Source organism: Mauremys reevesii, linkage group 2 (genome assembly GCF_016161935.1).
Source record: "Mauremys reevesii isolate NIE-2019 linkage group 2, ASM1616193v1, whole genome shotgun sequence".
NCBI classification, from domain to species: Eukaryota; Metazoa; Chordata; order Testudines; family Geoemydidae; genus Mauremys; species Mauremys reevesii.
In genome coordinates, this window is record NC_052624.1 from 276796821 (window position 1) to 276824790 (window position 27970).

At 41.6% G+C, this 27970-nt stretch overlaps 1 protein-coding gene and 1 long non-coding RNA gene across 7 annotated transcripts in view; one reads left to right on the forward strand and one right to left on the reverse strand.

Moving 5' to 3' along the window:
• TRAPPC9 (trafficking protein particle complex subunit 9) overlaps nt 1-27970 on the reverse strand; it is an 825958-nt gene that overhangs the window by 167777 nt on the left and 630211 nt on the right. The window lies entirely within an intron of this gene.
• On the forward strand, nt 23681-27796 carry LOC120398175. Of its 2 annotated transcripts, XR_005594230.1 has the most exons (4): nt 23681-23807; nt 25167-25325; nt 25914-26010; nt 27673-27789. It is a non-coding gene; the product is annotated as an uncharacterized LOC120398175 (long non-coding RNA). The 2 variants fall into 2 exon arrangements; XR_005594229.1 differs by lacking the exon at nt 25914-26010 and having other exon boundaries at nt 27673-27796.

Below are 27970 nucleotides of genomic sequence, written 5' to 3' on the forward strand. Positions count from 1 at the left end.
TCCACTGCTTTTCCAAGTAGCTTTATATGTATCCAATGATGGAACTTCTACCACTTCTCTTGGGAGAAAATGCAGTCTACAATGCCTCACCCAAACATGTTTCTGATATTCAGCATGCATATTCCTTTTTCCTTCTTTATTTTAATTTTAGTTTAATGCCCTTGTACCACATAAAAACAGTTGAGTGTCTTCACTATATTGAGAAAGGCAGAACTGTAACAATAAAAAGCAGCCATCACAAAGGGTCTGAAGGCCAAGTGTTTTTTAATGAAATATGATATTTAATTTTTAGAAATACAGTTGACTCTTGGAATAAGACTTATTGTGCTGTCAGCAGCGACGTATATTGTGATGCCTTACCTATAAGGTGTCCCTTTCCTTCTCTCACAGCACCATCAAATTTCTATGTTACAATTTAAAATAAAGCATTTTAGGTAAAGTCACTCCAGTTTACGTCTGGAGTAACATAAAAGCCTTGAATGAAGCTTAAACTAACATCAACAATGAAGCTTAAACTAACATCAACAACCTAGCACCCTTTTTCACTTTCTTTCACATCTTCTGCAAACAAATCAATGAGATAATGTTCTCTCGTCAAGCTACAGTAGCTGTCTTGTCAGATTTCAAGATAGGCTGTGTGTAATGGTGAGAAAAAGATTGCCTGCCTGCCTGGATTGGGTCCAATTCAATAAACATGTAGGCATCCTTCAAACCCAACATGCCACAGTTTTCAGCATAAAAGTAACTCCAGTAAAATAGCGCATGTTCCATTCTTCCTACTCACCAAATCCGAATTTCATCTTTGATATGAAGACACTACAACCAACAGTAGTACTCAGGTTTCAGAGTGGTAACTATGTTAGTCTGTATCAGCAAAAACAACGAGGAGTCCTTGTGGCAGTTTAGAGACTAACAAATTTATTTGGGCATAAGCTTTCGTGGGCTAAAACCCACTTCATCAGATGCCTGGAGTGGAACATACAGTAGTACTGTAATATAACTGCAAGTATCTCATCATCCACCCATACAAAGAGTATGTAGTTTCTCTCACTGTTCTGGGATTCCAACAACAGATTCCACTGTAAAAACTTTAACTCAGTCTATTGACATCCACTGAATGTGTTTAACTGAAAAGCAATTATCGTTCTCTAAATTATATAGCAAATTTCCTCTATGTGGTAAACTCATCAAAAGATCCAATGGCAGGTTAATCAGTCCTGAGTGTCATAGCCATTTCAGACAGACAGAGAAATAGCATCACTGGTGCTTTCTCCTTCCTGTCTTTTGTATGATCCCATGGAGTAGTGCGAAAGGTGGGATGGCATATAGCAGAAACATTGCCCCTCTTTGCAAGAGAGCATACATCACATCAAATCCCAGGTTTGGATATATGGAAAAGACCTCCGGGTCCTTTACTGCTGTTTCCAGATGCAAAGAGGTCAATCATCATCCCATCATCTTGATTTAACATGAGGTGAAGTGGGAGTACTGATCTTTTTTATGTCCCCTTTGGGAGTTTCTTCCTATGACTCAAATTCACAGCTCTGAAGGCCATAAGGAACGAGCAGATCATCTAGTCTGACCTCCTGTACGACATAGGCCATAGAATTTTATCCAGTCCCGCTGCAGAGTCTCCTTTAATTTGTGTTTGATTATGATCCTGCTTCAGAGGGATGAGAAAAATTAGGCTAAGAGATTGTTCCAAAAATATTTAAAATGGCTCTCTGCCCTCTAAGTGACTGGGCTAATTGTCCTGTCAAGTTTGGCATTTCCCTCTGAAAAGCTCTGCAGCCAGGAGGGCTGGGACAGCCACTGGCCATTGGAGAGGTAGATAAAACTAAACAGAACTTCAGAGTAGAGGTCTGTTCTGAATTTTCTCTCAGCTCTGCCACTACTCAACATGCGACCTTGGGCACATCACCTATACTCTCTGTGTCAATGTATTCCATCTGCAAAATAGATAAAAGACTAATCACCGAACTCACAGGAGTGCTATGAAGTTCAATTAACGACCTCCCCCCCAACAAAAAAAAACCCAAATTGTGATTCTGCATGTGGTCAGTCTAGGCAACCGTTCACACATATAGTTTTTAACATCTCCTTCCAATTGTTCTATAACCAGTTGTTGAGTTTCTGCTTAAATTAAATGGTAAGATCTACAGGGAAATTTTATTATTGGTTTGCACAGCATCTAAGAGAAAAGGCCTGCTCAGGAGTTGTGAGCATTAGTGTAATACAGAACCAAAATAATTAACATTATAATTAACTTATTTATATTTGTAAAGCACCTACATATTCTTAGACACAAGGTAATGAAAAATTGTGAAATAATAATAAAAGACAAGGATTCTATACTGTAAAATGTAACGTTTCCATCTCTGTTTTCACATAGGAAAAATAGAATTAAATAAAAATGAGTTTAGATCCCAATTTGCTTGTTCATACAACTTCTGGCCTATTAGCGATCAAGCCAACATACAATTCCTGGCCTATTAGTGATTAAGCCAACAAAGGTACGATCAACAGTAATCAGCAACATAATCCTTTAAAATTAGTGTCATGGGGCAAAATGAGCTGAAAAGAAAAACAGAAGGAAGGGCGAGAGACAGCTTAAGTATAAACTGGCTCTTTCACATTCAGTTCCATAATTTAACATAATTTAACATCACTAATTTCACTTATGTATGTTCATAGCAATCTAAGCAAGAATAGCAGAGTTACCTTTAAAAAATTTGCATAGTTCTTCATTCTCAGAGGCAACTGAGCAGTATGTACAGTACTACCAGGGCCGATTATTTTACATGAGGCGCTGTAATACATTCAATTATTAAACACCACCATATGTCATTTTCCTCCAGCTCAAAAAACAACATAGGGTTGCCTTATTGCAAAAGCAAAGTCAGATGGAGGAGAGAATATTAGATGCAACTAAAAGATTCTCTTTGCTGCAAGATGACTTTTTTGGGTAACCTTTTCATTAAAAGTTTTAGGAAGGTTTCTCCTCCTCGTCAATTGTTCTTTCAGCATCTCTTTTGGTTCTTCTCCTCCTCCTTTCTGCAACTCCCATACGGCTATGTCCTTAGGCCTCTCTCCTCTACACCTTATCCTCGGATGACCTCATTCATTCACACACAACTGTCATTACTATGCTGAGTCACAAATCTACCTCTAGATGCCTGATCTGTCTCCATCAATCCACTCCTGCACATCTAATTCTCTAGCCATCGCCAGGAAGGCACGCTGCTGGATCAAGCTAATCATGGACCAAACTGAGCTGAATATTTTCCCTTCTGCATCCTCATTTCTCCTCTTCTGTGGACAAGACCATTGTGCTTTTGCAAATCTCACTATGCACTTAAATACCTTTAAAAATCTAGCCCTATGTCTTAACTGCATCCTTCTTCCACAACATATTCAAAAAGAAAAGACTTCCCTTTCTGTCCAAATAGCTAAAACATCCATCCATGCCCAGGTCATCTCCTGATTTGATTACTGAAACAACCTCCAGTCTGGCATCTGATTCCCACCTTGCTGCTCTCCAGTCCATCCAATCTACAGCTGCTAAAATTATCTTCTTTGCCCATTGTTTTCTGGACATATCACTCCCCTTGTGGAACCCCTCCACTAGCTCTCCTTTGCTCAACATTTAAACTTCTTAAGCTCAAATCCAGGGCCCTACACAGCTCCACCTTGGCCTACACATCATGTCTCTTGCTTCTTATGATGGCCTCATTCTCCCCCTTAAATCAAACTGCTTCGTTGCCTTTAGTTCGTTCACCCATTCCTGTTTTTCTACTTTCTTGTATAATGTCCCTTATGACAGAATGATTCCTCAGTGCTAGTGCACCATGCCCTTTCCCCAGTCAAATTATTTCTACTGAGGCATTTCTTCCACAATGCTGACAAATATTAACTTATATCAGTGAGATGTGTTATATAAGAAACGAAGTGTGAGACACTATAGAAAAAAACAAGTTACAATTACTTAGACAAGTTACAAGTCTTCAAGTCACCAGGGCCTGATGAAATACATCCCAGAATACTCAAGGATCTCACTAAGGGGATATCTGAGCCCTTAGCGATTATCTTCAAAAAGCCAAGGAAGACGGGAGAGATTCCAGACGACTGGAAAAGGGCAAATATAGCAAACATATATAAAAGGGGGAATAAGGACAACCCAAGGAATTACAGACCAGTTAGCTTAACCTCAGTACCGAGGAAGATAATTGAGCAAATAATTAAGCAATCAATTTGCAAACACCTAGAAGATAATAAGGTGATAAGTAACACTCAGCATAGATTTGCCAAAAATAAATCATGTCAAACCAACCTAATCGCTTTCTTTTACAGGGTAACAAGCCTTGTGGATAGGAGAGAAGTGGTAGATGTGGTATATCTTGATATTAGATAAGGTGGGTGCTTTTTTTTTGCAAGACTTTTATACTGTCTTGTGTGACCTTCTCATAAACAAACTAGAGAAATATAACTTAGATGAAGCTAATATAAGGTGGGTGCATAACTGGTTGGAATATTGTTCCCAGAGAGTAGTTATCAGTGGTTCACAGTCAAGCTAGAAGGGCATATCAAGTGGGGTCCCACAGGAATCAGTTCTGGTTCCCTGTTCAATATCTTCATCAATTATTTAGATAATGGCACAGAGAGTACACGATACCAAGCTGGGAGGGGCTGCAAGTGCTTTCATAGAATATCAGGGTTAGAAGAGACCTCAGAAGGTCATTTAGTCCAATCCCCTGCTCAAAGCAGGACCAATCCCCAGACAGATTTTTGCCCCAGATCCCTAAGTGGCCCCCTCAAGGATTGAACTTACAACCCTGGGTTTAGCAGGCCAATGCTCAAACCACTGAACTATCTCTCCCCCTCCAACACAGGGTTACCACTGTCCCTGGTTGGGCTTGAACCACCATCCTTTTGGTTAACAGCCGGAGGATAAGCTAAATATGTGTCAACTGTTTCAAAAAAAGCAAACCTCATTCTCGGATGTATTAGCAGGAGTGTTGTAAGCAAGGCACGAGAAGTAATTCTACCTCTCTACTCCGTGCTGATACGGCCTCAGCTGGAGAATTGGGTCCAGTTCTGGATGCCACATTTCAGGAAGGATTTGGACAAATTGGAGAGAGTCCAGAGAAGAGTGACAAAAATGATTAAAGGTCTAGACAACATGACCTATGAGGGGAAGGCTGAAAAAAACTGGGTTTGTTTAGTCTGGAGAAGAGAAGATGGAGGGGGGATATGATAACAGTTTTCAAGTACATAAAAGGTTGCTACAAGGGGGAGAGGAGAGAAAAATTGTTCTCCTTAATCTCTGAGGATAGGACAAGAAGCAATGGGCTTAAATTGCAGCAAAGGAGGTTTAGATCGGACATTAGGAAAAACTTCCTAATTGTCAGATAATTAAGCACTGGAATAAAGCCCCTGGCAGGCTGGGCCGGTTTGTTTACTTGCCCCGTCCGCAGGTCTGGCCGATTGCAGCTCCCACTGTCCGTGGTTTGCCGCTGCAGGTCAATGGGGGCTGCTGGAAGTAGTGGCCAGTAAGTCCCTCGGCCCCCGCCGCTTCCAGCAGCTCCCATTGGCCTGGACAGTGAACCGCAGCCAGTGGGAGCCGTGATCGGCTGGACCTGCGGAACGGGCAGGCAAACAAACTGACCCAGCCCGCCAGGGGCTTTCGCTACACAAGTGGCGACCCCAGTTTGAGAAACACTGGTCTAGAATAATACTTAGTCCTGCCTTGAGTGCAGGGGATTGGAGTAGAAGGCCTCTCAAGGTCCCTTCCAGTCCTATGGTTCTACACAGTCAATCTTAAAAACACTGCTCTGAGAATCAAGGTTTTTTATTTTTCTCCCCTGTGAAATTCATTGCCAGGATAATTTTTCAAACTTCCTAGCGTATGTTTCCTTGTGGCCTAGCTAATCTCCACTAAGGACAATGATAATAAAGAAACTGGACAAATTGTGATGAAGATTTAAAAATGAAATCACTTTGATGCAGAGCTCAAGTGTTTTGAAGTCCACAAAGATTAAATTCTTCAATAACTAAGCTGCTTCATCTTCATAGCAATATCCTTCTAGCATCGTCAAATACTATGAATAAAGGGAAGCGAATCATCAGACAGTATTTTATTTTTATAAATGAACTTGAATTCCTGTTTGATTGTGCAAAATAGATGTGAAATGTGTATCGTTTCTTAGTATATAAGCAAATGAAAGCAATGCAGTCAATTATTCTTACTTTAAATAGCAGAAACTTCAAACTATAAGCAGGGGCAGATTAGGTTTTGGTGGGGCCTCTTGGCCAGAGCAAGTAGGGGCCCTTCCCCACCGCGCTTCTACCCGGGAGCAGGGTTGGGGCTTGCCCCACTCTGCCTGCCTGCCTGCCCGTCGCTGCAGCCGGGGAGCTGGGGCAGGGCAGGCAGGCAGAGTGGGGCAAGCCCCTGTGCCGAAACTCCGTTCCCCAGCAGGAGCGCCAGGCAAGCCAGGATGCGCAGGGATGGTGTCCCTAGCCTCTGCTTGCCAGAAGCTGGGACTGGACAACAGGGGATGGATCACTTGATGATTCCCTGTTCTGTTCATTCCCTCTGGGGCACCTGGCGTTGGCCACTGTCGGAAGACAGGATACTGGGCTAGATAGACCTTTGGTCTGACCCAGTACAGCCATTCTTATCTTCTTATAGCAAGCCCCGACACCCTGACCCCACTCTCCAGCTGGAGCGCCGGGCAGGCAGAACAGGGTGCTAGGATGCCCATTTTTCCGGGGTCCCCCAATTGGCCGGGGGTCCTGGGAAGAGGCCCCGTTGCCCAGTGGGTAATATGCCACTGACTGTAAGAATTTTAATTCAGAATTAAGCATGTTCAATTACTTTTTAAAAATATTGGTTTAAATATTCACCTCCATACTAAAATCTTGCAAAATTAATAAAGCCCCAAAACACTACCAAGTCCTCAAATAGAACTCACTTTTTGCCTTCAATTTCATAACTGTGGGCCCAGATAAAACCATGTAGGTATCTCCTTGATTATCAGATTTGGGTAGTTTATAAGACATCTCCCTCTTCCTCCCTCCCCCCCGCCAGTTTGTATTACTGAAGTGTTTGTGGGTATAAGCTGTGGGTTCAGATATTTTAAAAATCAGGCCCTTAATTTCTTAGAAAATTGGTAACCACTCCAAGCTACTGTTAGGGGATATCTACTAGGCTATGGATTAGACCCGTGTCAAATTACTTAAAAGTAGACCTCGTAAAGCGCTAAAGATTACAATGTAATGACCAATGCTGTCTTGAACAAGGGAGATGACATTCATGAATTAGTAGACCTTTTCTTTCTCTAATTTCTGTGATTCCATAATAAGGTACTGCCTTTTTATAAATAAATGTTTTCAATTTAGCCCTCAATTTTGGAAGCACACCTATATTAATAATTAAAAGGTTGACTGCTACTGTTCCAGGTTTAAATTTGCCAATAGGACATCCATTTTACCCACCCTAATCTTTCTGGCTTGCACTTGTCACAAAAAAGGGGTATTTGTGAGAATTGCAGGTTAGGACCATCCATTTCAATTCATCACAAAAGAATCATTATAAACTAACCAATCCCATTAGTTAACCACAAAAAAAGACCAGCATATAAATAAAATTCATCTAAATAATTAGGCAGAAAGGCAGTTGGGGAAAATTGATATTTATTTAATTACAAAATAGACATGTATTAAATTTGTATATGGAAGTTCAGGTAATTAGCCAGTTTAGACCTCCTCAAAGTGGCTGGCTAGTGCTACAGAAGCACCATGTTCAGCAGCTGTGGGCAAAGGGCGACTCCATCATTCTTGGGAAACCCCAGGAATATCTGTCTCCCTCTCCTCTACCTTTCATATTAACCAGCTTCCTAGACACCTTCCAGGGCAGGGACCGATGCACTTTTATTTGTTTCTAGCACAACAGAGCACCCAAACATGTGTGAGGTTCCTAGGTACTATATAAGTATTAATAATGTCTGCAGGTGAGTAAGACAACCCATAAAAATGAGCATTTATAATGCCAACAAGGAATTTGAAACTCTTATTTTAATCATGTCACCTGCTTCAGCTCCCTATTATGCCGAGAATTCTCTACTTTAGAAAAAGGATATTCTGCTGCCTTTTTTCCCCCAGAAGTAGTTACATTTGTAAATTGCTGGGGGTGGAGGTCCTCTTCTTTAAGATTCCTCTGTCCTTCCCCACCCTCCTCTCCTCGAAACTGAGGGGTCCCGAGTCATAGTGACCTTTCTTCTGGCCAAGGAAGGCTGTATATAGCTCCAAATAGCTCCACAGTAAAGTCAGTGAACTTGCATGTTAATCATAGTCCTAACCCAAATCATGACTTTTTCCAATCACTCCCTCTGGCAGCACTACCCATGCTAGACATCATTGGGAATGGTCAGTCTCCCAGAACAGCAAGCCAGCTGGAACAACCCATATCACGTCTCATAAATGTAAAAAACATGGAGGGTTTTCTTTTGCTTCTACTAACTTGCATTTTTGGAAGTTTACCATAGGACAGAAGGCAATGGCAAGTACTAGCAAAATCTTATACTTGCTGCTTAATATTAAAGGACATATTTTACGTGTGTCACAAATACATTTGGACATGACAAGAGACATGACTGGATAACAGACATGTTACACCAGGCAAGTTTTTCCAGCCTATCTGAAATTGACTCCAAGCCTTGATGCTGTGTGTTGAAAAGCAATCTATTTCACCCTATATCTGTACCTCTGCTGCAACAGTTAAGATGTGAAAGTTTTGCACTGCCTATGGCAAAACAAGGCTCTCTGCTAATGCTTTCAAACAGTAATCTTGTTCTCATAAAAAAAAAGCACATCCCTCTGACAGAAGTATTTTGATAGACACCATTTACCCAGTGCAAATATGCATAATTTTAAGGGTTACCTCTAGGCATAAAATGAGTCAGCTAATAGTGACAATTTTTTCGGTGAGAACTTAATTATGCTCTATGGCCTGGATACTAGTTGTCACAGTCAGGCTGCTTATCCAGGTCCTATGGAAGTCAAACTACTGCTAAAGGCTCCAGATTTAGCTAGCATATCCAGGAGACCTATACATAAATCTTGTTTATTAAGTTTATTAAGCCAATGAAAGGTGGTTTAAAATTTTCACTTCTTCACCATTATTCCCCCTTCCAAGTGATTGGAAAGCCACACAAAACTTGACGTTCGGATTATTCTCAAAGCTGCTCTATGAATGGCCAACAGGGAGGCTTCATGACAAACTCCTTCTGCAGCCCTTCGAACCCAGGATTTATCAACCCATGCAACAAGAAAATCTACTGCAAGCCTCCAGCTTGTCCTTCCCCTGCACAACAGTCACATCTAGCGTGGTCACTTTGCAATTGTGTTAGCTGTGTGAGGGATATGTCAGGAGCTAGATGAATTTATAATCAGAAGTCTTCTGGTAACTCTTACGTTAACTGGAGCAGAGAGCTAGGCAGTTATATTTTAAAGGCTGGGGAAAAAATCTTCCCAGCTCAAAGCAATGGAAATAGGATGAATTCAATAAAAAGTCTGATCCATTTTCCAAGACACTAATATCTGCACAAACCCAAATATTTTAACTGAATTTGAACCTAACTCATGAGCATTAAATAGTACTAAATATGTGCAAAAATTATCCAAATAATAATAATAATGTTTTAAATATCTGGGCTGCAACATACATTAGCAGCTGTACAAATGTAAACAGCAACAGCACAACAGGGTTTAGGGCACAGAAGTCAGGAGTATTTATATCCAGCTGAAAATACACAGAGAACTTCAGTACAAGGAATGAGAAGTGGAACCTGGCCAAGACTTCACCCTCCACTCATCTGAAAAGTTCCAGAAGATCCTTTACACCACAATGTCTGTTTCGTGTCTCATCTAAAAACCAGCACAACTTCCAAACACACCTTAACACCATTCTAGAACAAGGATTGGCAACCTTTGGCATGAGGCCTGCCAGGGTAAGCTCCCTGGCGGGCTAGGCCAGTTTGTTTACCTGCCTCATCCGCAGGTTCGGCCGATCACAGCTCCCATTGGTCGCAGTTCGCTGTTCCAGGCCCATGGGGGCTGCGGGAAGCAGCACAGGCCGAGGGACGTGCTGGCCACCACTTCCTGCGGCCCCCATTGGCCTGGAGTGGCAAACTGTGGCCAGTGGGAGCTGCGATCAGCCGAACCTGCGGACGTGGCCGGTAAACAAACTGGCCCAACCTCCCAGGGAGCTTACCCTGGCGGGCCTCATGCCAAAGGTTGCCAAAGATTGTCGATCCCTGTTCTAGATCATTATGGAATCATCAGCACCATTTTCTGTTGGATCTCATTGTTCCTTGGTGTTCTCCCATCCAATTACTTATCTGGCCTGCCAGTGCCTAACAGGATGACAATCCAAGAAGCTGTGATGCAAAGAGCAAGCTGTACATGGCTTGGTTCCTGCAAATAACCAAGCCAATCCTAAAACATATGATGCAATGTGATGTGTAAATGTACATAAAGGAAGGAGGGTTCTGTATAACGCCCTATAATCATGCTTTACGCTTGTGTCTGATCAACTCAGTGTAGTTTTGCTGTATGCCAAATAAAGGAACCTGAGTGATGAGACTGGAGTCAAACTGAGTTCTTCGGGGACCGATTGGAAGAGGTTTCGGGGGAAACCCAACATAGTGGTGCCATGACTTGGATTCCATTTGTCTGGAGCAAGTAACATATAGTTTATTACTAATGCAGCTTTGTTGTCAAGGACTGCAACCCAGCAGTTTAACATTAGCACTGGAAGGGTTAAATACAAAGAAGTTACTACCATGCTGGAGACATGGGTTAAATCTGTGAACTCCCCAGAGATGTATTTGGGGAGGACTGGGACTGGGTGAAAAAGGAACTACAGAGTGGCATTAGATTTAAAAAAAAGAAAAGAAGAATGCTTGGCAAAGTACAGGACAGGTCTGTTAAATGTCAATGAAATGTTTAAAAAAATCCCATTGGCAGCCACAAAAATAATAGCATCTAGGTCCCCCCCCGCACTAACACAAAGAAAGCCCAAATCAAGGTAAAAGTTTCACAAAGATTATTTCGGGTGACTAAAACTTTACAAACAAAATGTGCCACCTTGAGGAATGAATGCAAAAAGCACAGAGAGCAAATCTAAGTAGTAGAAAAAAACAAACTAAATAGAAAAAAAATCCTGAAAGGTCAGGGAGAAAACCATATGTTACCTATTTGCATAAAACCAAAGTAAAAAGCAGCTGTCCTTCAAGGATTGTATTTAGTGAGTACAGCTTAGCAGGCAAAGTGTACTAAGTTAAGAAAGAAGTGCAAAAAAACTCATAAAAGATATGCTTAAAGCCACCAAGGAAAAGTCAGCTGAGAAATGGGTTATTCTAAGAAATAAGTTATGGTCCCAGAATATAGTAGCTAATAAGTCTTAGGAAGTGTCAAACAATGAAACACTGAAATAAGTAATATTTTTAAAAGTATGTGCAGTTAAAAGGAGCCTTTGCACAAATTAAGACTGCGGAGCTCAGAGGGGACTACATAGTCAGCAGCAGTGCAAGTAATAAAGTGTTAAATCTGAAAGTGTTAAAAGAAAAACAGAATGCTTGGTTTAATAATAAAACCCAGTTATAGCAGTGTGCAGTCATGCCTGGTTAAATCCTTATTAATCAAACAAATTATGCAAAGAAGAAGTCAGGTGCTGACAATTGCTACCACTATGCTTTTTTTTTTTTTCCTCCTGAGAAGTCTTTATGGCCATCCTGAAGGAAATGGGCAATGGATATCTCTAAATAATCAACTGTGCTGGCTACTGCAAGTACAAAGACAATCTGATTTAAATTGTTTGACTATGGACAATGTACTTAAAATCATGAAAGAAAATAGAGATTTCTATAAGGCTTTACTGGTTCCAGATGTATTAGCAGGAATGTAACCTGGGCCCCAAAAAAACAAGCAAACCTGTAATAAACTGTAGTGCTAAGTTGAAGGAAAAAATAAATGAAACAACAGCTAAAACAGTGCATCAGAATGACTGCACCGCACCTTTAAGTGGGAGGGTATTTGGCTGGCTGACTGAAGGGAACAGTGTTTTATGGCTGGGGGAGAATTACAGCAATTATTAAAGCCCAGGCCAAAAAAGTTATCTCATCTATAAAAATTCAAAAGCTCAACTAGTAAAGCTAAGTCAAGCAACTTTGGGGCAAAAGACATATCTGACTTTAAGACTAAGCTTGATAAATTTATGGAGGGGATGGTATGATGAGATTGCCAAATTAATTGCCAAAATTAGGTTACTGATCTTTGATTATCAGCAGGTAAGTATGCCCAATGGTCTGTGATGAGATGTTAGATGGGCTGGGATCTGAGCAGGGCCGGCTCCAGACCCCAGCGCGCCAAGCGCGCGCTTGGGGCGGCATTTTGCCGGCAGGGCGGCAGGCGGCTCTGGCGGAACTTCCGCAGTCATGCCTGCGGGAGGTCCACCGGAGGCGCGGGACCAGCGGACCTCCCGCAGGCATAACTGCGGAGGGTTCGCTGGTCCCGCGGCTCGGGTGGACCTCCCGCAGGCATAACTGCGGAGGGTCCGCCGGAGCCGCCACCTGCCGCCCTCCCAGCGCACCCTCCGGAGGCGCGCCTGCAAGAGGTCCCGCGAAGCCGCGGGACCGGCAGTGCGCCCCCTGCGGCATGCCGCCCTGCTTGGGACGGCCAAATTACTAGAGCCACCCCTGGATCTGAGTTACTATAGAGAATTCTTTCCTGGGTGCTGGCTGGTGAGTCTCGCCCACATGCTCAGGGTTTAACTGATCACCATATTTGGGGTCGGGAAGGAATTTTCCTCCAGGGAAGATTGGCAGAGGCCCTGGAGGTTTTTCGCCTTCCTCTGCAGCATGGGGCATGGGTCACTTGCTGGAGGATTCTCTGCAGCTTGAGGTCTTCAAAACACAATTTGAGGACTTCAATAACTCAGACATAGGTTAGGGGTTTGTTACAGGAGTGGGTGGGTGAGATTCTGTGGCCTGCATTGTGCAGGAGGTCAGATTAGACGATCATAATGGTCCCTTCTGACCTTAAAGTCTATGAGTCTATAAGTTTAAAATATTTATTTGGTCTCTTGTAATAAACTGCTTACAACACAGGAAAGGACTGCAATTTTTTTTTAAATCACCTGATGTGTAAAAAAACTGATGTGCAAAATAAATTGCCCATTAAAAACAAATCTACTAAAAAAATCCATCCAAATCTTTCATTCAAGATTGCAGAGCTAAAACATTCTCTTTGGGCAGCAGCCAATGTCTCCTGACAGTCTTAGCTTTGTTAGTTAACCCTTTATGTATCTTAATGCTTTTACAATGTTTTAATATTTATAACCTAATTAAAAAAAAATTAAACACAAATTAGTAAACAAAACTAGGCACTAAAAGGCTGTCCAGAACCAAAACAACAGAAAAAGACCCTAAATCCCCTTTTCAGTAATAAAGCAACAGCTAAAACAGCTGCAAAATAATAAATAATAATAATAATTCAATTAATATGAATAAGATAATGGTCTAATACATTCAAAGTAATAGTTAAATAATAAAATTGTGCATTCCTGTAAAACATGCAGTATATACAGTAAAAAGAGTAAAATGTAAACATGCTACTTAATTAAAATCCTATAAGGGTTCCAAAAAAGAACCACAAAATGTTTTTTTTTCTTTTTCAAATGACAGTGTCCTTTAAAAGCAAAAACCATCCCAGCATCAGTTTTGCCCCACTATGTACTAGTGCAGGGCATCTAACATCAAGGGGCTGCAGTGGTGAAACTATATCTGTGTAGTTATATAAGCTGTGAGTTCTAATATATTCAAGACCTAAGTTGAAGCTCAGGTAAGGCAGGAAATATTCAGAACAGGTGACTCTTCCAAAAGTTAGGACTTTAGGAAACATTCAGAGTAAGCAAAAAAAAAAATTATTTATTTAAGCATGAGCTTCCGAAGTGAGCTACAGCTCACGAAAGCTCATGCTTAAATAAATTTGTTAGTCTTTAAGGTGCCACAAGTACTCCTGTTTTTTTTTGCGGATACAGACTAACACGGCTGCTACTCTGAAACCTGTCATTCAGAATAAGATATCTTGTCTTCTGCTTATAAAGCAAACACCTGAAATCTACTCATTGGAATAATATTCAACAAACCCTGCTTGTATATAAATAACATTTCACATTTTCCCCTGATATAAAAAGTAACAAAAGGTCAAAAATCTACAATGTTGAAATGAAGTTGTGTAGCTGGCTTAAGCTGTTGCCAGCCTTGTTCAACATCAGCATTAGTTTAGCTCGGAGCTAAAAAATTTTTAGTTTTAAACTTATCAGTGCTGACTGCTACAGGGGCGCTCTACAGATAATCATATAACTCAGGAGCAGTGACAAACTTCAACAGCAAAAGCTGCTAAATTGACCTATAAATATAAGACACTGCAGTGCATATGCTGGCATTGCCTCTTTTTTCAGAACTTGGGGGGAAAATTAGAATACGAGTCTCATTTACTTTCTTAAATTTCTTTACGTGAGGATGACATCAATATTCTGAACTTAAGCCAGGGAAACCAATCACTCGTAAACATTGTGCATTTAAATTGTACTTGGAAAATGCACTGCAATCTGAAATAAGGCTGTAGGATTTTATATTGCCCCGTTAATCTTCTCTGATACTTCTGGAGCAACAGTTTTCTTCTTTGACAACTGCACTTACAATTATTCTAAAATCATTTTTTTCCAAAACCAGCAGCTTCACACAGCCAATTTCCTTTGAAGCTCATTTCTTTTTCACTTGGGGGAGTAAGGTGGGAATGGGCAGAATTTAACATGGATGATCCCTGTTCTTCTAAGGGAGAACCTGCCACTCTTCTGATACACAATACTAGGTCCTTTCTAATAATTTAGTTTCTTTTGCTCCTACAATTTAGTGAAGAAAAGAGTTACTCATCTTCATAATTAATCTTGAAATTTAATTAAACCAATTTACTGAACATATCAGATGTTTGTCATTTTCAAAGCGCTACTGATATTATGCTGTTATTAGTAAAGATTATTTATGTTACTCTATTCTATTTTACAGCCAAGGTACCTATAATACTATCCATATGCTGTGTTATTTTGCATTAACAGAATAATTTATTGTGTTGTAGATACTTTATTTTATTCACTTACCTATGCAGTCAGCAGCACAAGCATAAATTAAATTACAAAGCACAGTAATGGTTCCTTATGGTAAATACATGCAAACAAATAAAGCTCATGATAACTTACATATACTTTCTTCTCCCCCATCCTCCTTGACTTAGTGCCAGTAGTCTTAAACTGTGCATTTTATAAGGCTCTTATCTTGCAAACTTACACACATAAATGGGACTGCTCATGTGCTTAAAGTTAAGTTCATATGAAGGTGTTTGCAGCACTGGGGCCCTACATTAGCTGAAAAGGTTTTGTTTTATTTGCATTTCCAATAAAAGCACATGACATGAAGGACAGTGGAGACTGCAGAGTGAAAATTTAAAGTGTGTTTCTTTTCTGAAAAATGACCCTATAAAATGGTATTGTGGGATTTCGTGGTAAATTCTCTCTCAATCATCCCATATCTCACACACTTGATTTTCAAGTCACAACCTCCCACTCTCCACCAACTGTCAGTCCTACATGCTCAATGTGGGCTCTGAAAATCAAGCTCTTATTTTCTTCTTGCACATCTCTGGTAATAAAGATCCTGCAGGCCAAATTATGCCCTCATTTACACCTATGAAATCCCAATGGGCTTAATGGTCTTGGCCAGGGATACATAAAATATCACCTAAAGCTCTGGGATGAAGACTATGATCAACAACTGTGGCACAATGGAACTATCTAGCACAAGGGTAAAGCTCATGCAGGAGACACAGCTTTCTCAGGGATTGGTCCAAGATTGTGAAACAAACGCCAGCTGGATTTAAGAACTACACAAACTACCACTTTCCCTTCTGAACATCAGGTGAACTTCTGCAACCTTGCCTTTGCTAGTAAAAAATACACAGCACAGCATTCATAAATATTTATTTTAAACAAAAAAGAAAAAGAAAGCCCACACAATTTTCCCTCTGGGGAGAAGATGGCAAGAACAAAGTTAGTCATATTGCTTGATATGCTAAAAAAGCACTCAGCTACCCCGTGATGGGCATGGTATAAGAAAAGGAATGGAACAGAAGAGAAAAGTATGCTGTTAATGACCCCATGCAACTACACCTCTACCTCGATATAACACTGTCCTTGGGAGCCAAAAAAATCTTACTGCGTTATAGGCGAAACCGTGTTATATTGAACTTGCTTTGATCCACCGGAGTGCGCAGCCCTGCCTGCCCGGAGCACTGCTTTACCGCGTTATATCCAAATTCGTGTTATATCGGGTGGCGTTATATCGAGGTAGCGGTATATATTTAAATCAATGGTTTTTTGCATAAGTGTAAAAAACTCTCATTTGTGATAACAAAAAGGAATATCTTCTAGCTCCCTCCCTCTTAGCTAAATTGGCTCTTCAGGATTGTCAAAAGTCAAAAGCTGTAAAAACATTTTTGTAACTCAGGAGTCATAACTACATGAAAAGCAGATGTGCTGAGTAAGATTATAAAACTGGCTCAAAGTCACTTTTCAGGGTAGAACTGCACTTTAGCTGAAATTATTCAGGTGTCATTTAATGTTATTGCTTTTATGAAGTACTTCAATTTTCATAATTAGATTAATTTTCTTCCCAGAAATACTTAGTCAAATCACTCTTCCTTAGTACATAAATATCTGCATTGTCATTAAAACTGAATGTCTACCAGTCACTAAAACTTCCTATTGCTACTGAGATCTGGAATAGCCCTATGGCACATCATCTAGAGTCACAACGCATGCTGATTCTAACCAAAGTCGTTGAAGAATCCAAGTGCTATGAAAGGATGTTCACATTATCAAGCTCCTGAAGACAGGGCCTGTCTTTCTGTTCTGTGTTTGTACAACACTTACTACAGAGGGGTCTTGGTCCATCACTAGGGTTTCTCGGTGATATGGTAATACAAATAAACAACAATAACAACTGAGTCGAGGCTCAAATTTTATCTTTAATTTAAAACAAATAATTAATAGCAATTTCCTAGGATCTGTTTAAGCTCAGTGAAAGCCAACATTTTTATCTTAGTTAACATCTTGTAGGGCTGTAAAACCAAACACAATAGCACTGTGCTAGTAAAAGTGGGAACAAGGCAATGAAATTCAGTAGGCCAGACTTGCAGATACAGCATGTGTTTTGGTGACTGTGGGGTAAAGGAAGAAACAAAATGGGGGCCTATTTTTAACTAAACTGTGACAATTTGGAAGACATTCTGTTTTTTTTCTCTGAGGGCTACAGTTATAATCTGAGAGTACAAGTAGCAGGAACTCCACAGCACATTGGAAAACAATCAGCAAGCATTACACCAGCAGTGCTAGGCTTGGTAGTATTGCTTGAACCAGCCCTGGTACATCATCTTCAGCATCCAAAAGCTTCCTAAGCACATAGCAGACTTATAACAAGGGATTCAACTTAAAAACATGGAAATTGAAAGGCTAGTACACATCTTGTTGGTACAACTCTGTTCCCACACAGCTAATGAAAACATATGCCCCACATAAGATGTATAGCTACAAAACATGCAAGGTAGGTTGTGCAGGAATATGGGCAAGGCGAGATGTAGCCTCTCAAGAAATTAGAGAAATGTTTAAAAATATTTTCTTCAGATTTATGCTTTACATAATTTCGCCATGATCATCATTAAAAGAGAAGCAGTTTTCACCTACAACAGCAAAACATAAAATAAAAATTAATGTGAAACCTACTTTTAAATATTTTTTTTGCACTTTCAGACCCAGTGTGCCTTTTGTGCACAGTCCTATAACCTAGTCCTATCTGTGCAAAAACCCCTAACGTCAACGGGGCTTCACATCAGGGCAGGAATCCACCTGTAGAGTTTTTAGTGCAGGATTGGGGCCTACATTTGAATAAAATAAACTATTTAGTAAAAGGATGTGTATTAGCATGAAAATGTCAATAAAATATTAGGCTTACTCATTGCAACACAAGAGGTAGCTTAGCAATATTGTAGTACTCTGTTGCATATGGTAGATTCTGAAAAGTAGTAGAGACACACAGCTGTAGTCTACTAACCGTAATGTTTATGTTCTTTTTCCATTATTGATTTATCCTGCATTGTAACAATATTAAAATAGCTTCTGAACATTAACCAGCTCGTAAGCCGGTAAACAAAGGCAAGTAAGTATAATGACTATGAATCAATAAAGAAGCAGATTTGCAATCTAGTAAGTGCCAAAGTAAGGCATATAAATGCCAGAGTCACATGTATAGGGGGCAGCAGTAAAAGAGATGAAACTCCATATGCAAAAAAATTCATTAGCCCCCTGTCCTCAACTGATTAACAAGTACTAATGCTTTAGAAGCCACATGGAACCATTTTAACTTGCACTTTAGGATTTTGTGAACCATATGATTCACAGAATTGTGATCATTTACGCAACTAACCTTTGGAAGGTCAGCCTTAAACAGTAGAATTCATAAAAAAATATTAAATGCACTGCACTATTTCCACCGAAAAATACAGTGAATAAAAAGAGGGCAAAATAAAAGGGTACGTGGTGAATTTTCAGCACAAAAACAGAAACACCATTTCTGGTCACCGAAACAAGAGCTATGCATTGTCCTGCATTGATTTGAAAAAGGACCCTTTTGCATGTATATTCTACCTTTGTTTTTCCACACCATGTGTAGTTCTAGGGAATATATCTGTCAATACAGAGGTTCTATAAAATCAAATTAATCATGGAAAGTATAATTAAATGCAATACTTTATTATCTTTCATAAGTATGCTATCTCCAAATGACATATACAAAACAAAGTTAAATAAGAAAGCTAAAGGGAAATTATTGCAAAGGGAGAATTGTAAGTTATACTGTGTATAAGAGAGAGAAATGTTTTCAGCTATGTTTTCAGGTATGCTGGAGGGTCAATGAAGCAAAATGTTAAAGATTCTTGCATCAAGTGTAGTGAGATTTTGTGAAGGGATGTAAAGGATGGCACTGCTAGATGAGCAAGGGAGTCAGGGGAGAGACATGGACCTGATACTCCACTGCCATGCACCTTGTATATTCATTTATCCCTATGCAAAGTGAGAGTAAAACATCACCAGATCAGAATAGCAGCATATTTTACACATATCTGCACCAACGAAGCTGTAAATGGCCACACAAGGTGAAAGGCAGGGGAGAATCAGACCCAGCATTTTTGAGGCAGGCTGGTGCAAATCTATGGAAAAGGTCTTATTGTAACAACATTTAACAAAATAATCTTCTTGTTTTATCACTGCTATGAAATGTCACCCTTATTTCTCCTCAAAATGTTACTCTGTGCTTTGTGTCAATAATTTCCAATAATTTTTAAAGAATTTTTAACCACAGAAACACACAGTATAAGTAATCCTAAGTAGGAAACTGAAAACAACGTAAGAGTAGTGAAGTATAAATCCTGTATTTCTAACAGAGGAAGGCTTTTAATAAGCTACAGGTAATATTTTCAAACTTGGGTGTCTAAAGTTAGGCACCTAAATCCATATTTAGGCACCTACATTCTGTAAGTGCCTTAAGTTTCAGAGGTGCTGAGCACCTATTAACTTCAAGGTCACTTCATGTACCTAAATATGAAATTAGATGACTAACTGTAGATACATACATATTTTAAAACAGTTGCAGTATCTTATACCTAGAGAATAGATTAAAGAAGTTCATAATAATATAGTGCAGTTTAGTTAACATGTAATGATAAAATGTACATACAAGAAATCTACAGGAAGGTAGGCAAGTGATGATCAACAGGAAAATGTAGAGATTTTAAATTATGTCAGATTTTGTTGCATCTATTTTAGTATAAAAACAGGAGAGACTGGGTGGGCCCTGGGGATTAGTATTCTGCAATAGAGGCTCTCTCTTTAGTTTTCTGGTTCAAATGCAGCACAAGTCACTAGTTAGTGATTGAAAGTGATAACCATCTCATGACTTTTTAGTCATCTGTGTGAAAAGGATTTGTAGTTGGTACAATTCCAAGTGGTTGGGTGAGCACGTCAGAAAAAAGAGCAGCATAGTCTGCATTAACTGACAAGTTGGAAATCTCAGCAAAAGCAGCAAGAAATTGAAGGACCATGCTGCCTTTTCACTCCTTTAAAGACTCATAGACACTCAGATTTTTGAGGCCAGAGTGGGACAATTATGAACAGCTCAATCTGTTTAATTTATCAAAAAGAAGATTTGGAGGTGTCTTGATTGAAGTGTGTAAATACCTTCATAGGGAGAAAATACTAGCTATGAAAGGCATAAGAAAGTTATGGAAGTTAAAGCTAAACAAATTCAAATCAGAAAAAATCATCCTGACTATTAAAAATTTGTAATTTAACCATGGGAACAAACTACCAAGGGAAAACTTTCCTGAAGTCTTCAAATCAAAACTGGATGCCTTTCTGGAAGATCTGCTTTAGTCAAACAAGTCATTGGGCTCACTATATGAGTAATTGGGCTGTGATATGCAGGTTCAGACCAGATGATCTAATGGTCCCTTCTAACCTTAAAAATCAATGAATTGATAAATGAGCTGGTTGGACTTCCTGCATAATACAGCCCAGAGAATTTCACCCAGTAATTCATGCATTATGCTCATAACTTTTGGTTGAGGTACAAAATCTTTTAAGATGGGGTGACCAGATTGAAAGTGTGAAAAATCAGGAAGGGATGGGGGTAATAGGTGCAGCCAGGGAGGCACCGTGCACTGCTCTTGCGCCCGCAGGCGCCGCCCCCACAGCTCCCATTGGTCGTGGTTCCTGGCCAATGGGAGCTGCAGAACTGGCCCGCAGGCCGGGGCAGCGCGCAGAGCCTCCCTGGCCTCCCAGGCGCTGCAGGGACCTGGCGGCTGCTTCCGAGAGCCGCATGGAGCCTGCCTTAGCCCTGGGCCCCTGCTGCACCGCTGACTGGACTTTTAATGGCCCGGTCAGCAGTGCCAACCAGAGCTGCCAAGGTCCCTTTTTGACCAGGCGTTCCAGTCGAAAACTGGGTGCCTGGCAACCGTAGATGATCTACTGCTGTATCATGTACCAATTCTCTACTACTACTCAGCATAAGGAACATAAGAGTCCAGAAATCACTATCCACTGGTCTCCTGGCTGGTTTACACTTTCATCAGCACACATGAAAGTTTTAACAAATGCAAGTATTAGTGGTGGCTGACATGAAAAACATGTCTTGAGCTTAAGGGCCAAACTATGCCTACTTATTTGCATATGAGAGCGTGAAGGGCATGAGCCCAGGCAGACATTTTAACTCCCAGCACAAATCAGTGCAGAAGGAATGCCTTTATCCACATGTATCCCAAGGTCCAGTGTGCTGCAGCAGCCATCAGAACTACAAGTTGTGGACTACAACTGTAGCATGTTGAGAGAACTTCCTGGTTCCTACAAGGATGTACCCTCTGCCCTCCCAGCAGAAAGTATCAGCAGTGTCTGAAGCTGGGAGCATGAGGCAGGCAAGTAGAGAGGAGGCTGATGGACTGTAATCCTGTTCTTTGTTTCTTTACAGAAGAAAGCCTTGTTCATGGTTTGTCTGAGTGGGTCTGGTCTGAGGTGAATACACACTGACACACAATGCAGCACACACAGGGGAGCCTAGAAATCATTTTCTCTGAGTTGTGTAAAAAGTCACAATGCAGACTTTGCCTATGTGGAACAACCTCATACTGGGTCAGTGAAGAGGAAAGGGGTTATACACAAAAAGGAAGGCAATTGCTATTCCACTAATGTAATCCAGTCACAAAATTTCCAGGGACCATCTGTAGACGGAGAGCAGGGCTGGCTATCTACATCCAATCAATTCTTGGACTCTCTGAGAGCTCTAATTTGTGGTACTAGTAGTTTTCTGATGAATGAAACTATATTTAGCATTTTAATTTACAATGAAGAGCCTGGCTTTTGGGATCTTAAAACATTTTTCTTTTTCGGTTTTCACAAACTAAATTTTTAAAATAAAGCATTCCTGCCATTTTGTAAGAGTTTCAAAGAGATGTGTTCAAATTTCCTTTGAACACATACGACTGTACTTACCTAGTTTATGCACACATATACATGATGTGCACATCAGGTATCTGCACACACATGCATCCAGTCAGATGACCATGTGAGTGTGCATATATCCACTGTGTGAGTACATAACATTAGACATTTTCATAAGTAAGTTATGCATCTGCAGTTCTGTGCATGTAAACATATGTGGTACTTCCTACAGATGACAGAAGCATACTTCAGAGAGAAGTGTGACTTCAGTACAATACTGTTAAAATTGTTATGTAAAAAATGCAACTACTTTGAAAATCCTTACCTAGAAGGTCTTAACCTTGAAGGTGTTCAAACTTATTTTTTTCTGGGGATGGGGGAGAAAATGGAGGGATTGGAGTGGTCAACAAAATCCATACTGCAGCTGCAAGTTAACACTCCTGAGGGCATTCTGTGCCAAAAAATTAAAAATTCTGCAAATTTTGGCAAGTTTTATTTGTCAGTAAATAAATGCAGAGGCTCCAGCATGGCAGTGGGGAGCACAGGCCACTGGCTGCACGAAGGTGAGAGATCACCCTGCAGCCCCCCCTCCCTCAAACCCCGGGACACAGACTCAGTAGTGAAGCTTTACCCGACCCTGACACAGCACAAGGCCTGGGCCTGCTCCAGAAATACCCTGGGGCCCTGCCCATCTGCACCAGACGCACCAGGTGTGGGGCAGGCAGGCTCAACCAGGCAGGATCCAAATGTGGAGGGGCTCAGTGTGGGGGGATCCAGGTGCGGGGTGAGAGGATTCTGTCTGGGACAACCTGGGTGCAGGCATCTCAGTTGGGGGGGGGGGGATCTGGGTGCACCGAGGCTTGTTGGGGGTGGGGGCGTTCTAGGTGTAGGGGCAATGGCACTCTGCAGGGGCTTCCAGGTGAAGGTGGTTGGGTCTCAGCAGAGAAGTCTGGGTGTGGGGGTCTCAGCAAGGGGGTCTGGGTGCTGGGGGAGCGGGGCTTAGTGATGTGGGGGCAGGGCTAGCCTTAGTGAAAATGGTGCCCTGGGTGAGCTTGTATTTTGGCACTCCTCTCCCCTTCTTCCACCATCACCCCTGGCTCCTGTGGGCTCCCTAGGCTCCCACACACATCACCTCCAGGCCATTACCTATACTTCATATGGAATGTCCACAGGAAAGTCCATTCAATGTAGATGGGCATCTCCCATGGTCCATTTTGAGTTAAGTGTCCCTTGATGAGCCACTTACTTTGACTAGTCCCTTCAAGATGTGCAGGCTAACTACCTTGTGGGCAAACATTTGAAATCCAGGTATAGAATCAATACTCAGAACTTCAAATACAAAAATGATACATGCATACAAATAGCATAAACATAGTCAGCAAACCATAAGCTTTTCATAGATATCTTACATGCCACATTTTGTACAAGATTTGTTGCAAATATATAACAGTGGTTGCAACAATGACCTACATGGTCATGTTTCAATCAGATAACGTCACAATGAGTAACTGCTACAACTATCAAATTCCTAGGCCACTGTCAGCCGAAGTGCAGAAGTAAAGGTGGCATGGTATATGGTGTATCGCCACGCTTACTTCTGTGATGCTGCGGTGGCTTGTGGTGCCTGGCACTTGGCCTGAGGCTCAAGGTAGGCTTCGCGCTGTCACATGGAGGCTGCATCTTGCCAGAGCCCACGGCCCCTCTGCAGCCCCTAGCCACTCCTAGCTTACCACAAGCATTTTGACAGGAAGTACCAAGCAGTAATAACGACAATAATAATACAAGTCTGTCTGTCTGTCTGTCTCTCTCTCTCTTTCTCTCTCTCTCTCTCTCTCTCGAGAGAGAGAGAAAGCCTCTGTGTGTGTGTGTGTGTGTGTGTGTTGAGTGTGAGACTGTGTGTGAGACAGTCTGTGTTGGGGGACTGTGAGAGGCAGAGTGTATGTGGGTGTGAGAACCAGTCTGTGGGTGAGAGAGAGACAGTGTGTGTGTAGGATTGTGAGAAAAACAGTGTGTGTTGGAGAGTGTGAGACTGTGTGTGTGTGTGTGTGTGGGTGGGTGGGTGTGGGTCGATCTGTACTGGGGGACTCTGAGAGGTAGAGTATATGTGGGTGTGAGAGCATGTGTGTGTGTGTGTGTGTGTGTATTAGGGAAGTTTGAGAGACAGTGAGTGCACTGTCACTTTAAGTCCCTCCTCCCTCCCCGGCTCTCCCGCCCCCTCACTCACTTTGAAGTTTTGCTCCACCTGGCCCCAGCCCAGTCGACCCCCTACCAGAGACTGAGCGGTGCAGGGCCGCAGTTATGGAGTGACTCAGCTCTGCTCCAGGCAGTGAGCCGTGCTGCCAGTGACCGGCCCTGGCCGGGCCGCTCTGGGCTCCCCGGGGCTGGGGCAGAGCCAGAGCCCTCAGCTGGCCGGCTGAGGAGGGAGGGAGGGAGGGAGGGGCTAGGGGGTCAGGGAGAAGCCCACTGGCCCAGCGCAGGGAAGGGGCCAGAGAAGAGAGGAATCCGGCCACAACCAGCCAGGGGAAGCCCAAACCCCTTGTGGCGCCCACTGGCCACCGTACCCTGGGCATGGGCCCCGTTGCCCAGCCCTGTGCGGGGATCTGGGTGTAGCTAGTTGGGGGGGTCAGTGATGTGGGGGCTCAGGGTGGTGCAGGGGAGTGAGACTCATCAGGGTGGGGGTTGGAGTGCCAGGAGAACAGGGGTGGGGACCTGGAGGCAGGGAGTCTGGGTTCAGGGGCCTCCAGATGCAGGGGTTGAGGTTCAGTGGGGTGGGGTTTGGGTATGGAGGACTAGGGGGGTTCTGGGTGTATGAGGTGAGTCTTGGAGGGGATATCTGGCATGGGAGGGTCCGGATGCTCGGGGGTTGAGGGAGCATCTCCCCATACAGTGACCCCTCCCCACGCAGCTAAGGAGTGATGGGGATAGGAAGCAGGGGAGGATGCTGAGCTTCCTGCAAGTGGGGGAGGTTTCTGGGGGTGGGTCTGACAACCCTAGCCACTCCTTGCAGGGGAAGAGGAAGTCCCATCCCATCCTTCCTGCAGCCCAGCTGGGACTAGCGGTTGATCCCGGCTATGGATAGAAGCCACTCGCTGGGATGTCCCCAGATCTGCAATGAATTACCTCTCTGCCAGCTGTTCTGGGGGCCTGAAATGATGTACCTGCACAGGTAGGGAGTGGTGTGTGACTGTTCTTGCAGCTTCTCTTTCCTTCCCTGTCAGAAAGTCATTTTTATTTCAGGGAAGCAAAGAAATCTGCAGGGGACATGAATTTTGCACAAGCACAGTGGTGCAAATTTCCCCGAGCAGTAAAATGAACAAACTGTGCCTGGTTTACAATTAAACTTGCTATAAAATTTCCAGTTCCAGCAGATACAAATGACAAAAAATGTGTGTACAGTATTATTACTATAATTAAAGGTGACAAGAAAAGCTAAATGAATATACTCAAGCAATTTTATCAGTATGAGCTGAATACCCCAAAAGTCTGATTTAAAAGAAGTAACATCACATTTTTACTTACAGATTTACTGCATTTTGCAGGTCTTTTGACATCCATCTTTGTCATTGTTAGCCGATACGTGTTAAATGTGATGTCCCAAGACTCACTAGGCTAACAGGACACAACTTTCACAGAACTTCACTAGAGCATGGAGCCAATCTATACTAGCCTGAGTAGATTTTACTCTTTTTGTATTGTTTATGAAAATTTCTCTTTTCTCATTATTTTATACATCTTGGATTCTAATATAATAAAGGAAAATCTGAAGGGAAAAACAGCAGTCTGAAGATGAGTCAGCACTGATTTCCAGCAAAAAGTGCTTAGATACTGTTGGGGGCTGTATCAATGTGTAGGTAGGTAGAGAGCTGTTCAGGTTATGTATACAGATATAAAATAAAAAATAATGGCAAAGATTAAGTAGGTAGATTTGATAGATGGACAAGAGTTAACCAGAGTTAATGCTAGAGATGAGCCAGAAGTTGAACTATTTACCCAAACCCTCCTGATCTTCAGTGGTTCAGATAATGTGGACCAGAATTCAAAGGACTACTCATTTTGATTTAACAAACAAAATCTTCTCATTCCTGGTGTAGTCCATATCCTCTTCCAATAGCATTATTCTGTTGTACTCATTTTGCCATAAACTTTTAAAATTAAATTAACCACCATGAAAAAAAACAAAAACTACTATTACCTTATTTGGCCCTCATATGTAAAATGCACCCTAAGTGGTCTGGTCATGAGGAGACCATATACAAATACAATATGCTGTTGCTAGGGCCACATTTATTTCTGTTCAGAGAACAGCAATATCAGTGTTACTCCTGTACTATGATTTATCAACATTTACTGTAGTAATTGTAGGGCCTGTAGTCTATGGTAAGTGCTAAATAAATGGGGAAAGATTCTTTCCGTCCTGACTGCCAAGTTCTGAATGTCTGTTTTTGTTCCTTGGAGACAAGCAGTAGTAGTTCTGTTTTTGCTAAAGAAGATCAGAATGTGTGAAAAATAAGACATGACTGGATGGCATCCATGCAGCTCCAAGTTGCATTTTAGTCTGATTTTCTTTCTGTGCTAAACAGAGAGGCCCTTTTGGAGATCTTTAGAATACATAATCAATGACACCATCATGCAAAGTGCAAACCTCCCTGATCTAGTGACACAAGATGAACAAATAATTAGGAATATTGCAGGCCAGGGAAACGAGTGGCAAGTGCCTGCTGGCTCTCTCTCTCTCTCCATGCAGCTTTCTCCTCCTGGATTAATTTTTAAAGACAACTTGTCTTTCTTTTCTAGTGGGGAAAAGAGTGGGGACAGATTTCCAAAAATAGGCCAGCCTGTCATAATGGGTAACTGTCACACAGGGCAGAGACTGGAGCTGATCTCATAGGGAGGAGGCTAAGAACGGAGGCAGGCAGGGGAGTAAGGAGCTATGGAAGGAGAGTAATACAATGTTCTATAGTGGAGCCAGGAAGAAAATGAAGACATACACTGCAATCAATCCCAAACTAAGACACAAGCCAAAAATCAATCATTCTTAATAAAAATAAATAATATGCTGCCCACGTTATCAGTTTTCTATCCATTATTAGCACAATTGCTGTATTCTACTGCATTGATGCTCAAATATACCCTACTGCCTAAAGTCTCCCTTGAACAAATGTGTATTTAAACAAACTGACCCAGAAAATTAAACCAAAATGCTCTTTAAATTCATTTTTAAATGCTACCTTAAAAGGGTCCCTGTGTATGTGTCCTCTGCAGTAAACAGATATACTTAAGTGACAGGATAATTCATAAATAAATGTGTTATGGTTTTCTATGAGACCTCATACAATTCAGATTATACCAACTGATCACTGAAATGCTGCCTTTAAAAAGTCCTCTTAAATCCAAGCCATATTTGGCCAAGATATGGGGAAGTTTGGAAAGAAAATACAATTGCATCACTGTCAAACAGATAAAAATATACCTGTGATCTTAGTCCATGCAACTAACATTCATTTTATTAACAGGGCTGAAGTGGACTATTTGAAAACAGAAATCTTATTAAGAAAATCTTCATCACGCATGCTGGCTTTCCCCTCCCCCCGGTATGGAGGAAATGTATTTTGTCTGTATAATGTTTCCCCAATAATGGACTAATTTTTTTTCCATTGCCTGGCTGAACAGCACGCTGCTGTGGAACATTAAAGACTCACTTCGTTAAGATGGAACACCAGGTGTTGTCTGATGCATCTGTGTAAAATGCTAATAATACAACCTTATCAGGACGAAAAATGATGATGTAAAATTGAATCTCATTACTAATCT